The 13703-nt window shown below is 49.2% G+C and overlaps 1 protein-coding gene across 8 annotated transcripts in view; it reads left to right on the top strand.

Annotated features, from left to right (window-relative positions):
• Positions 1-13703, top strand: part of PLXNB1 (plexin B1) — an 87707-nt gene that overhangs the window by 27121 nt on the left and 46883 nt on the right. For all 8 annotated transcript variants that reach the window (XM_090021651.1, XM_090021653.1, XM_090021647.1 and 5 more), the window contains exon 2: positions 2019-2080. The gene's annotated coding sequence lies outside the window, so the exon portion shown is untranslated. The remainder of the gene's footprint in view (positions 1-2018; positions 2081-13703) is intronic.

The following is a 13703-nucleotide window of genomic DNA, read 5'->3' as shown; positions in this document are numbered from 1 at the left end:
CAGAGATGCCTCTGTGTACAAATCTTACAGGCTAAAGTTAAGGTATCCATGTTTCTGAAATCAAAATAAAGACAGGGGGATGCAGTCCAGAAGGGCGACTTGCTTGTCCCCTGTGGCCCAGGGCATGCGATAGTCACCAGTAGAGGCTGCTGTCAGGTAGGCTGCAGCGGTTCTTACTTTCCGCCCATGCTCTGGATAAACATTGGTCGGGGATGCTCTAGGACAGCGTTTCTTAACCCGTGCGGTGCGACCCAAAAGTGGGACACAAGAATATGTAAAAGAATTGCCAACAGACTTTAAAAATGGATTCTCCTTTAAAGGAAAAAAAAGTGGGAAACTGGCTTTTCTCTTGTAGGTTGACAGAGTTCCAGCCTATAAGGGGCTGCTTGGGGCTCCCCTGCCCCACACACTGGGGGGCTGCGGTCTGGGGTGGGGGGCAGCAGGCTGGGTGTGCGAGGCACTATCTCATGACTGGCCATTATGTTTACAGATGGGTCCTGGTACAAAAAAGGTTGAGAATCGCTGGTCTAGGAAGTGCTGTGGAGAGGGCTCAGCAGCAGGAGAGGGAAAGCAGAGGTCTACAACTGGCTTGGTTATAAAAGAAGATTAAAGGAGCTGGGAAAAGTTTATGGACAGGTTGAGATCACGGAAAGAAGAGTTGTGTTTGTAGCCCCCGGGTTGCAGTGCAGAATGGGGAGTGTGTTTTTATTTTCCCCCCAGGCTTTGCTAGTTGTCACATGGGGCCAGGAAAGTATTCCTTCTCTCTTGTTGCTAATGGATATCAGGGTTATTTAATACCTTCCTTGGAGGAATTGGGTGTTGGCTGCAATAAAGGCTGGGGATTTTGGCAGAGGTGTGCCAAAGTCTTGGCTGGGACAAAACCTGGAGGTTCCCGATTTACAGGGTCTTGCCCTCTGCTCAGGGTCAGACTGATTGCTACTTTGCCGTCAGGAAGGAATTTTACCTCTTGTACTCGGCATAGACTCTTGGGAAGGCGGTTGCCTTGCGTGGCCCTCTTCCTTGGATCTCTTCACTGTATTTCATGATGCTGCTTCCTGAATGTGCAGTGTCAGAACAGTGACGGTGCCCTCGTGCCTCGACTTTACTTGTGGCAGCTCAGGGTGTTTTTGGTGGCCTTAGGCATTTTGCCTCATGCTTGTGTGAGTGGCATTTTGCACAGCTCTAAGAATGAGTTGAACTGCATGGTTTAGCTAGGGATGAGCCTGCCCTGGGCAGGAGGCTGGACTAGGTGACCTCCTGAGGATGCTTCTGACCCTGCTTTTCTATGACTGTAATCCTTGTGGCTGGAGAAGGAACCCCTGGCCCCTTGTTAGGTGGTGACTGAAAGTTGCACGTTCTGCTGACAGTTGTGGCAGAGTGGATGCTGCTTCATGTTGGACATGTCATGATGGACCTTGCAGATCAGCGGGTGGGGGCTGGGGCCCAACTGTGCAAGCACCGGTTCTGCATACTGGCTCAGTTGGGTTCCTTACCTTAGTCCGTTCTTCCCTGGAGCCATCTCAAGACCCTGGGGTTAAGAGATGTGGAAGCCTCTGCTCTTGGGAAAAACCTGTAACCCCCAGAGAATAACTGCTCCGGGGAAAAACTAGAGTAGGTTAAACTGAAACCATTCCAAGCTGAGCTAATCTCCCAAAGGCAGAGACATTACTCACTAATCAGGAATGTGTCTGTATTTTTCCTAATGAGAACAAAACATTTATCCCTGTTCATTAGAAGAAAGTTAGGGTGTACTGCTACCATGCCAACAGACTCTTCTCCCCTGTAGACACAGCTGGGGGTGTCTCTGTGTCTGTGGTTGGACGGGTGATTTGGTAGGCTAGCCAAAATCTTGCCCTGGCAAGAAAGACCCCATTGTTTCCCAAGGCTGCCTGGACTTTGTGCAGTGGGCTGAACCAGGCCTTCTCAGGGGGGAAGTGCCCACGGGGGCTGGAGCTTGGAGGGTCTCACTTGATGGAGAAAACGCTTTGCATTTCATGTTGTGTTTTGTTCTTTTCTAGCTTGAGATGCACTGACCCATAAGAGAAGTGAAGGTGTCTCGACGCCCCCAGGAGTCCCGAGGGTAAGCAGACTGCACCAGGGTCCGCACCGTATCCCCTGTACTAGTGCCAGTGTTCAGGCCCCACAGTATTGACTCTCTCAACCTCAGTTGCTCAATCTTCCAGAGCTGCCAAACTCACCAGGCCTCATTGTGGCACTAGAGTTTCTGTTGAGGGAAGCAGGTTTCCTGAGTGCATTTGGTGTGTGGTTGGGGGGTGGGGGTGAGATGAACCTAGGGACAAACACAGATGATAGCCGTGTACAGCAGGCAGGGCATCTCTGCGTGCTGAAGAGGAGCTTTGTTTTTCAAGTTTTACCTTTACAGGGCAAGCTCTTCCTCTCCTTGCCCCCTTTGTCTTTCACATCTCTGTTGTTGGCCCTGTCCCTGGAGGCTGGTATGTGGTTTATAAACTTAAGTGGCGCCCAAGGTTAATCTATGCCCTGCTTCATGCCAGAAGCCTTTTTCGCTCCTCAGATTCTGGAGCTTGTTTCTTGAAGTGCTGGAATGTAACAAGTGATTTTTTTTTTTGATTTTTTTTTTATTTTATTTTATTTTAATTTAGAAACTGCCACACAAGGGGATGGTTTTAAACAACAGACAACAGAACTCTTTCAGGGACCAGGGCCAGCAAATATCAGACAATCCCCTGTTCTCCCTGCTGTGATTTATACAGTGGCTGAGCCCAGCAATACTGCCAGCTTGGCAGCCTCAGGGGGTCCCATCCCTCTGGAATCAGCTGAGATGCTAACAGGACACTGGTTGTGTGGCATGAGGCATGAGTTGCTTCATCCTGGCAGAGCTCTGTGGTGATAACTGGAGCTCCCGGAGGAACTGGTGCCTTGGTCTTTAACATGACACTAGTATGTCTAGTTTTCTAATGCCCACACTTTAAAACTGAGGATGACAAGCTGAAGAAACTTGAGAGGAAAGATGCAAGGAATTAATTAAGGTCTGCAAAGCATGCCTTATATTGAGATCTAAGAAACTAAATTTAGCTTATCCTGGTAAAGGTTAAGAGATGACTTCCCACATGTACCTGGATGAGGAGGAAAAAAGGTTATAACAAAGGGCTTTCTCATCCAGCAAAGGCACAACAGGTTCCTCTGGCTAGATGCTGAATCTAGGCAAATTTGGACTAGGATTGGTGTACATGTATAACAAGGAGAGCATAATCAATCACTGGAGCAGTTTATTAGGGAGATCATTGGTTCTTCATCATCAGTGGTCTTCAGGTCAAGAGAGGATGTCTTTCTAAACTATTTGTCCTAACTCTGCCAGAAATCAGACCATGCAGGAATTGCTTGGTGAAGTTCAGTGGCCAGTGCTATGCTGAAGATCAGATATTAACGGTCATAGTAATCCTTTTCTGCACTTAAAAATAACTTTAACTCTGTGGTACAACAAGAATCCAGCCCATGTGAAAGAGCCAGATTAGGATGCTATCTTTGGCTCTTTGGGTTTAAGTACAACAAAAACATGCATTTAAATGTCTTTAAGGATGGGATATCTGAGCTCTGCTATACCTTTTCAAAAGGTTTATATAAAGCAGTGGTTTTCAACATTTTTAGACTCAAGGCACCCCTCATTGGACTCAAGGCACCCCTCAGAAAATACCAGCCCTTGATCTTCAGTCGGGTTTTTTGTTGGGGGGGGGAGGGGAAGTTGTCTGCAGAAAAAAATTCTGTTCCAAATTGCTCAGAAAGATCCAAGCAGGTCAGAATGGTTTTAATGCTATGGATTCCCGTTCGAAATGACTGGGTTTATCTTGGGAATCGCATCTGCACACCTAACAGTACTAACACTGTGTGACACCCCATGTAACCCTTGAAAGATTCTCAGGGCCACCCAGGTCGCCTAGACATCCTGGTTGCAGAATTGGTAAGCAATTTGGTTATGGTCAGAGGGGAGATAAGGAACAGTCCTTTCTTTCTCTGTGTTTATTCATGTTAATGGTAGCAATGAGGGAATCCTAGACGCTAGTAGTGTGACAGGCTGTGCTGCAGGGCAGATTGGTGATGAATGCTGTATGTATGTCTGGAAGGATAAAAGTGAGGTGTGATTGTGGGGAATTGCACGTGAGGGAGTCTCTCTTCAGCACCAGAGAAAATGAATGAGTCTATTATAACAGGCAGAAATAGTAAAGAGGGTCCAAAAAGGGCAGCATCCACCTAAAGTGGGTTTAACAGCAACCTGTGTTGTCTTGCTTGGAAGGAGGAAAAATAGGTTGGCTTTTTAAAATACAAAACTAGCTAGTCCTCTGTTTTGCTCTTTGTAATAATACAAGAGCAAAGAGAAGACCTCAAGGGCATCAAACTCTAAAACGCATCGTGGCTTATGTACTCAGGGTGTGATCAATCTATGAAATTCTGTTCCAGAACAGAGGGAAATAGTTTAAGATTCAGGAAAGAACTAGACAACAGACATTTTTGTATGAGGAAGAGCAGTGTTGCTGACTAGAATGTAGACATCGGAGGCTTTTGATCCAGACGTCTCAAGGTATAAATTGACTACGAGTTGTGTTTTGGGCAGGAATTTCTCCTACTACATGCTTGCTCATTATAGTGCTTTATTCTTTCTCTGTGACTGCTGATGTTGGCCTACTTGCACTATAACACCAGTGTCCAGTGGTAAAGGTTTTAAAATGCTCTCTGTCTTACAAAATGGCTAGAAGCCAACAAAGCTGCTTGCTTGTGCAGGCTCTCCTGAACTTTGGCTGGTCCCCACACAATTCTGCAGTGCTTTGACACTATATTCCCAGCAAAGAAAATGCTTAAACAACAGTTGAGGAAGGTGCCCAAGAGGTGCAGCATGGATGTGGGTGACCTACGGGAGGCTGGTTTGAAGCCTCAGGAGCCATGTGCTGAATTTTTCTGGGGCTTACTGGAATGCTCCACCCAGAACTGTGATCAGCCTGGTAAATCCCTTTTAAAGTGTAATGGATGAAGAGCCTGTTTTTCACTTGTACAGCAGTGTCTGTTTCCTGCACTATCATGGGGAACATAACTGTTCAAGCAGTATAAATGGTCCTTAATGTAATTAAGTGTCAGGTCTTACATCTCTCTGCAGGCTGCCATAGGGCACTGGGATGATTTGCCTATCCAGAGGGAAGTTGATGTGGACAGGTGCATGTTGTACAGATGTTGTACAGATCTGGAAGCTGCGAGAAGGTTCTCTTTTCTTTTTACAAAGCTCAGGAAAGAAAGTAGTTAATCTCAACTAGTGCATGGCATATCTGCAGTGTTAGCTGCTCATGAAAGGCTGCTAGAGGCTTTCCAGACTGAGGAGAGGGCTGAAAGGAAGTGGTGTCTAGGCCTTGAAATGCTTAAGGTACATGCTGTAGGAAACTGCAGGTGGGAGGGCATTGTGGAGGTCGGTTCTGTGCTCAGAAGGATTAGGTGTTGCTCCTTCCCACTGCAGTACGTACTCCTTGTATTGCTGTGCTGATCCTACGCTTTCTCCAGTAAGAATTGCTTTACCACTGAGGTCTGGATTTTCTAACTGTAGAGGCTGGGCACTTGAAAACCTGGCTGGGAGCTGCTTGAAAACATGACCCCAGGAAGTAGTGTGCTGCAGAGGAGGAACACGGCCTCTGAGCAGAGTGGATAGGGTGAATGGGCATGTGATGGTGCGTCTTGCACCCGTGAGCGTATGGAGGGAGGTCCTTTTGTGTGGTGCATGGCAGCATGTAGGTTCAGGCTCATTCTTGGCCCCAGAGTTCTCCACTGTGGGGATTTCCTATGTCCCCTTGACATGTTTCCCATGGGAGAGCTGCCCACTGTGGTGCTCACACGCCAGCACTTGAATGTTTCCTAGGTCTTGTCCCTTAGTAGGGCTCTGAGACCCTGGAGCCCCGTGACGCGGGCCATTTGCACCTCTCATGGCTTTATAATTATTCTAATATAGGCATCTTTTTGGGACCTGTTTGGATGCCTGTCTGAAGCTGTTGGGTTGGGAGAGCAGAAGGCCCACTCCTTCCCCAGTGTGTGTGCAGGAGGTGTTTTCTACTTTGCTTGCCAAAGCAGGCTGGGGAAGGCTTCCGTCCTCTTTCTTGCACGCCACGCTGTGGGAGCATGAGGCCTCTCCTGTTACAGGTCCTATATTTTTTCTGTCCTAAAGGCACTTGCTCTGGTGCTGGGGTGTTTGAAGATGCCTCTAGGGTCCTGCTGAAGGATGCTGATGAGGGAAAGTGGATGTCTGTCACTATGCTGAGAAGCTGGGATGGTTATCGTTTCCCAGCTCCCTCTTCGTCGTCAGGCCAAGAGTGTCTCTCAAAGTCATCTTTTTGTTTAAATCTAGCTTGTGGCCCATATGATCTCTCTCTTTTGGGTTTGGTTCACCCATGAATTTGAGTAGTGTTTCCCACTAGGGCCTACAAATATTTAATTCAAATATTGGACTCCAGCCAGCCTCACTCAAATGCTGCCTGCCAATCTGACATTGTTCAATTGGTCGCAGATTATTTTGTCAATTTATATCCCTCTCTTCAAAGTGCTGTCCAGCCTACCTTTTTATCACTTCTTTTTAAGACTTATTTATACCATAGCAGTGCCCAAGATTCGCTTGGCATTTTCCAAGCACAGAGGAAGATAGTCCCTCCCTTGAAGATACAGGAAGGGTGTGGGAAAGGAGTTCAGTACACAAGCCGAGCAGTTGGGATGACCACAGGTCTCAGTTTATTCATTCATGGCAGGTTTGTTTGCTTTTGTATTTAAAGTCCCCCACCATCCTGTCTGCCCCAAGCAAGCCTTTCCTGTCCTCCCTCTGGCCCTCCACAGGCTCCCAACACTGCCTTTCACATAAGCAAGGAACTGCTCAGGTAAATGAAATGGAGAGGCAGAAGGCAAGGCAGGGTGGGACGTTAGCGACTGGAGAGATGTAGTTAGCCGTGTAACTCTGAAGTCAAGTAAAAGGGTAGATGTGCACCTTCTAGACTAACAAGAGCTGCTGAGATCAACCAGTGAAGTCAACTTCAGCCCATGAAAGCTTGTGCTGTATCTGTCTACTGTGGTTAGTCTGTAAAGTGCAGTGTCTACCCTGTCTTCTGCCTTAGAGGCTAACTGGTTCAGAGAGGCTTGAGTGAGTGTCTACAAAGGCTTATGCCTCTCTGAACCAGTTCACCTCCAAGGTGCCACTCTGCCCTGCCTTTTGTAAATGAAACTGAATTAGAGGGTGGAGCTGGATGGCTAGAGAGCCCTTGGGAGGGAGGGAGAGGAAGGAACTCCTTGTGACACTAGGTAGTATCTGTGTCCCATCTGCCGTAACAGCCATGCAGCCTACATCCGGACTGTCATTGCTTGTTGGAAGGTCTGGCTGCTACTCCTCTCGCTTCACTACCTCACTGCTTCCTGAGGGGGTTTCACTTTTCCTCTGAGGCATTAAGGAGAAAAGACTTGGGCAGTAAGCTCTTGAGATGGGAGCTGTGTGCCCAGTTTGCCACATAGGATCCCAGTCTCAAACTCCTGCTCTAGTGCAAATAGAGAGCTTTTGCACACCCAGCTTGGTCCAGCTGCTCCAAGTTCACCTGCCCTGATGGAGGCAAGCTGCAGCCTTGCACTTCCACGGGAATGAAATGACCAGTGCCCAAAGCGCTTGCAGCTGTTTTTTTTGTCCCTCCTCATAGGGTTGCCTGTCTGCTCTGGCTCCCTGCCCACAGCAAATGTAGTTCTTCTGTCATTCTGAGAGAGGGGAGCCCAAGGGAGTGCTACTTCAGGTGTCTGGATGGTTGATGCATGCAGCTGGGCATCTGCCAGGTCAGAGGTGTGAGTGTACTGTGTGTGATGCGGTTGTTAGCACTGTACAGCCATAATAAGATCCCCATTTACCTATGTCTATTTAGATGATGTACTAATGTCTTAAAAAATACAGTAGGAAAATCCCCCAGAAATCTCCTCTGAGCAACAGAGGCAAAGATCTAGACCCGTGGTTTTCAACCTGTGGTCCACAGACCCATGGTGGTCCAGAGACTGTCTAAGGTTCCCATGAAAGATGACTGATGATCAATCAGAAGTATGTGAATACCCAGGCTTACAATTCATAGGGGTCTGCACCTCCATTTGAAAGTTTTTAGGGGTCCACAAATGAATAAAGGTTGAAAACCAGTAATTTTAACGAACAGTGTCCCTGTGAGCTGTGGAGTAAAATCAGGGGAATCGTTGGAGTCTGAAGGGTTGTCAGTGCTTAGAGGTTATTTGGATTAACTTGAGTGTTTTGGGACAAGCTGCCTTGCACCCATGTGCGGGTCCTTCTTCCTCGCCACATTCCATTTCCTGTACCGCTGGTTTGGTTTTTAGACCCTCCTGGTCAAGTACCAAGTACCATCCCTCGCCCTGCCTGCACTGGTGGTGATGGCTTCAGCGTTGTGGGAGCTGGAAAGCCAAATACACTGCAGGGCAGGCATGTGAACTGCCGTAAAAGCAAAAAAAAGCAGTAGGAAAATTACCTTGGCTCGCAGCCTGGTAGTGCCCAGGTCTTACATTTTATGACAGAAATGGCTAACGTTAGGCTAGATATATATTTTGTAATACACGGTAATGATAAGATGTTCACGGACCTTTTTAATTAGGTTCTCTATGCTAGCACTGTGGGTTCAAACCTATTGCTGTGTAGCAAGCAGTCTGTGCAGCGTGCTTTATGGTGACCTGCAGGAGTTAGAAAAGAGCAAAGACAAGACAGTGTGCTTTTAGTGCAACTTTCTCGGGTCTTCCTCATTTGGAAGTGGTTCCCTACCATTCCTCCAATCTTGAGGGCACTCTTCCAATGTGAGTCTTTGATTACCAGTGGCCTTTTAGCATGAGATCCTTGTCTCTGGCTCCTGGATTTATCTTGGGGTAACCTTCCTCAATATAAGAATAGCCTGCAGAAGCATGTAGGCAATTCCAGACCTGGCCAACTCATGCCAGTTCTCTGCCACCCTGGCATCTGACATGGTGCTTCCCACAAGATGGGAGTTACTGAGGACCTGGCAAACTTTTAGGGGAAAAGGAGATGGAGAACATGAGTTCTTGTTTAGTAACATTGTAGTGCTATCCTGACAGAGACTGAAGAATGCTGAATTGTGAAGGGAGGGTTTCTTTTCACTGTGACTCCACAGAGAAGTAGTGGTCTGTGGCTGTTCAGGGCATGCATTGTCGAAGAAATGGAAATGTGTGCCACTGATGCAGAGGCTGCACACTACAGTGACGCTGTCCATGACAACCCTCAACCTTGCTGTGTCTTGCAACCCGTGGAGGATGCTGTACTGGAAGAGCCCCACTCCTGTGAACACAGAGGACTGAGTGCTGCTGTGGCCTGAGACCTGGGTCACTCCTACCTTCCCTACCCTAGCTGCAGGTGCCAGGTTCCTCCCTCCCTGGCCTGACCCCCAGACAGGAAGGACAGTCCCAACCTCCAGTGCCTGTACCTGGGACAGGCAACACAAATGAGAGCACTTGGCACTCTGGGCATGTCTGCCACAGTGCTGCTCTGCTATCCTTATTGCACAGCAGCAACTGCTCTTGTTTATGTATTTGATCACTTATTTTATAGGTTGGTTGAAAAATTCCATGAAATCGTTGCATAAAGCATAGCTGAATTTGTACTTGCACACATTTTTTCATGGCTTATCACCTGTCCTCAGAGTAAGAGCTCAACCTTGTCCCCAGTCCCAGGGGGTTAATATGCCAATGTTAGCATAATGTGCTGGAGTTAGCCCCTCTGGGCATGTCCAGATGAGCTCTCACGTGCCTTTTGCAGCATCTCAAAGCAATTTGAGATGCTGCAAGAGGCACACTGGGAGCAAAAAAATGTTCCCCGCACTGTGTATTTGCAGCGCAGGCTCCAATTCAATACGTATCAAAAGGAAAAAAGCAGGGCAAGACATGGTCTGGGACCGTGCCCTGAGGCGACCCGGAGATGGGTCCTCCAGAGAGACATTCTGGTGTCTGGCCAGAGTGTTTCTACAGTGCTTCTGCTGCCCCAGCACGTGGGGCACGCACCCGTAGCATGCTGGGGTAAGCAGAAGTGGGGCAAGGCTGTGGTGTGACTGGGATCTGGGCACAAGTTAACAGAGACATGGGGTTTGGGGGCGGGGGTGTGTGCCACATGCCTGCATGTCGCAGCTGTGCCCCCCCCAGCATACAGCCCCTGGTGCTGGTGGAAGCACATGGATTTGGGGGTATTTTAAAGAGTGAATGTGGAATTTTTTTTAAGCGGAGACTTTGCAGTTTTTAAATAGGGATCACTAGGATTCCTGATAGTGAGGCAAGTGGCAAAACCCAGGCAGCGAAGCCTGCTCAGGGCTGGCACCTGGGACCCAGCTGGAGAGCAAATGAGGTGGCTGATCTCCTGGCCATTTGGAGACAGGAGGACATGCTTTGACAGTTCAAAGCAGGCCACCACACTAAGAGCATCTTTCAGGCGATAGCTGCCCAGATGGCAAGGCAGGGGCACACATGGCAGCAGTGCCACAGGCCAGCTGTGCAGTCACAGCCCCCTAACAGCTGGCCCAGAAGTGCAGATGCCTCTGCTGCAGTGCCCATGCTAGAGCCCCGCTGGCCGTGCGGTTCCCATCCGGGCCAGGCAGGCGCAGCCTTGGGGCCGCATGCTGTCGCAGGTGGCAGCAGGTTATAGTTGGGCAGCAGCCTCCACTGCCAGACTGCTGCAGTGGGTAGAGGGTGCAGGGAACTCTAGGTTAGGGCTGCTTCAGCAGTCCAGCTGGCACAAGGGGCTAGTGTCCCCAGATACCAATAGGCCAGGCCCCAGAAGCTCTTACCTATTTGTAACACACATACTGTGGGCCCTAAGGCCCACCTGGCTAACTAATAACCCCGTGTGGGACTAATGAGTGAGTGGTACAACTCAATTCTTGGGACAAGTAATAAAAAAAGCCAGGATAGGAGTCTTGTGTGGGTCAGAGGGTCAAAATGTGAAAATGAGTGTGCTTGAGGGGGACACTGAGCAGAGCCCCCGGGCCACACCTCGGAGGCATCCAAGGAGCCGATGAACGCTGCCTACTGACGCTGTGCCCAGAGAAACATGCACAGACAAGTTAAAGGAAAGCAGCCCCACCTCCTTGGCCAGAGCCTCCTCCTAGGTCAAGTATAGGGCCCAGTTGGGCAGGGCCAGGAGGAGGTGGGCCAGGAGGTCCCGGGACTTTGTGGGGCTGCAGATTGAGTGACCAAAAACAAAAAGGGGGGGGGGTGAAATTCAACCAGAACCTCAGGAGGAGGTTCTGGAGGTGGAGGTGGAGGGGTTGCAGCCTGGTGCACTCAAGAGTCATGTGAACCAGGGTCTCTCTCTGCCCACAGAAGGGGCAGGAGACTGGGGTATCTGTGAAGCTTGCCACATACCTGCCTGTGGCAACGGCTCCATGAAGGAGCCACCAGCTGAGGTCCCCGTGGCTCATAGGATGAGGGTGGAGTACAGACTCAGCCTTTGGGGTGGGTGCCAGAAGCTTCTGAGAGCAAGTAGCCCTGAGCTGCTGGCCAGGGGAGCTTTTTATACCGCTGGGGCCAGAACAGGTGCTGGCTTCAGCCTCCAGCTCCCCCTGGCTGCAGATCCGGGAGGAACTGGGCAGGGTCGGTATGCCCCAGGTGGCACAACTTGCCCCACACCAAAGTGCATGTTCAGACATGTGTGCCGAGGCAAAAATTCCTAGTACAAGTTTGTGCCACTCTTATTTGAGCCGCTGAAAGCACACGTGCCTGCATGTGTGTGGTGGACGCACCCTCTGACTGTTCAAAAAGGCTCCGCCTCTGTTTCTTCTTATCAGTGAAAAATGCAGTAGGCACCTGTTATACAGGGCAGCTCTTGCTCATAAGCATCTAGCCTTGTCATCGGGGAACCTCCGTGTTCAGTCTTGGTGGCTCTGCAAGATGGAGGTAACTAGTCCCCTTATCCTGTGCCAGTATCCAGGGGAAGGCTGCTTAAGTTGGACAGGCTATCTCCCAGAACGACAGCAGGAATTGCAACAGATTTGATGTCCATAGCAGTCACAGGGACTGAAGTGCCATTTCTCACTGCAATAAGCAGAGCCACGGTTTTGGGTGTCCTGGCACCATGGTCCTACCCAGATCTCCCATGTTAATGTCAGTAGGAGTCCAGATGCTCCCCCAGGCCCTGCAGTACCATGGAGAGGTACTGCCCCAGTCATGCAGACCCATCAGTAATCTCCACCCATTGCCGTACATTATGGCCTGGGGCAGCAGCACACCCCTCTGACAACACCCACCTGTTGTCCCCTTGTCAGCACCAGCCAGACAGCAGGACTCCACAGAGGAGCGGCTACTTGTTGCTGTATGCCGAAGGGCGTCATTCATGCTGTATTTCAGCTGCTGCAGCTCCAGCATGACTGCGCAGGCTCCTAGGGAAGGAGCTTCACACATCCTGAAATTCTCCTGCCACTGCCGGGTGTGCAGTGTACCACTCCTGTCCTGTCAGCCAGTGCCCGGCTGAGCACTGAGGTAGTGGAGACAAGCTGCTCCAAGGAAAGCTTGCACATGAGTAACTGCTTCATTTCATCCTCCTTCTCCTCTGCCGTCATTGCTGTGACACTGCCAGGGATGTCTCCCAAGTCATCCGCATCCATCTACCGGCATGACTGCCAGCATGTGCAGATCAGTCTGTTGGCATTAATGCACAGTGCTCAGGGCTGTTTCATCCATGATTCCTGACAGCAGCTTGAAAATGTGGGTGGCTCGCAAGAGCTGAGTGAACAGTGGGATTTCATGGGACCTAGTTTGATCCAGAAATTCATTGGCTTCTAGATATGACCCTAAAATGCCTTATAGCTTCTGCAGCTTTCATTGGTTAATTTATAAGGTGCAACTCTACCCTGTCTTCTATGCCCAAAATATACCATGAAAACATCTCTACAACATACAGAGGTTGGTATTTGAACGTTGTACTGCCTGATCTGTGCCCCCAAAGCTGTACACTTTTCCAAAAAGCATGGCGCTAGGTGGGGAAGTAGCTTTAGCTCTATATGTGTATAATAAAATATGGTAGAATAGTGATACACCACATTCCTAGAGCATAACGTGATCTTAAAATGAACAGGTAGTGAATTGTGGTAGCTACTGGAATTTCAGGTCTCTGTCCTATCCCTGGGCAAGAGTGGGGAGTGGGAATAAATGCTGCTGATCTAGTTGTAGCATGTTACGCCCATTTTCAAATGGCCGAAAAGTGTGTCGTACTGGTTCTAGGCAGAGCTGCTGACACTGTCCACAAACATCAGCTGCTACTAAACCAAGAAGAGAGTGCTTTCCCAGGACACTAAGTGAAGGCAAGGAAGTTTAATTATCACTTGAACTCAAGGAACTATCTTCAGAGAGGGAAGTTCCTCCCTTTCTTTATAAGACAGCTCTTGCAGGAGGTCTTGGAACTCCAGAGGCTCGGCATTATTTGCATAGCGCACGGGGTCTACTAAAAGCCGGATCCAATCTATAAAGTTGCTGGTTTGTATCTTAGCAGCTGGCACTTAGGCACTTGTGTGTCTTGCTTTCTGCAACTTGTACTGCTGGCCTGCTCTCTTTCTGAGTAGATTTCCCCCCTGTTGCAGCATAGCAGGGCCAGTATCAGCTTGTAATCTGCTCCCTGTGTTGTTCTAGTATCTTCTTGATGTCTCCTAGCTAAGCACTAATCCAGCTGCTTCTGCAAAAGTGCAGTC

The sequence above is a fragment of the Crocodylus siamensis genome, chromosome 11 (genome assembly GCF_052110815.1).
Source record: "Crocodylus siamensis isolate JL-2025a chromosome 11, ASM5211081v1, whole genome shotgun sequence".
Classification (NCBI taxonomy): domain Eukaryota; kingdom Metazoa; phylum Chordata; order Crocodylia; family Crocodylidae; genus Crocodylus; species Crocodylus siamensis.
The sequence above is the reverse complement of the archived record's forward strand: the minus strand, read 5'-3'. Positions and strand labels throughout refer to the sequence as shown.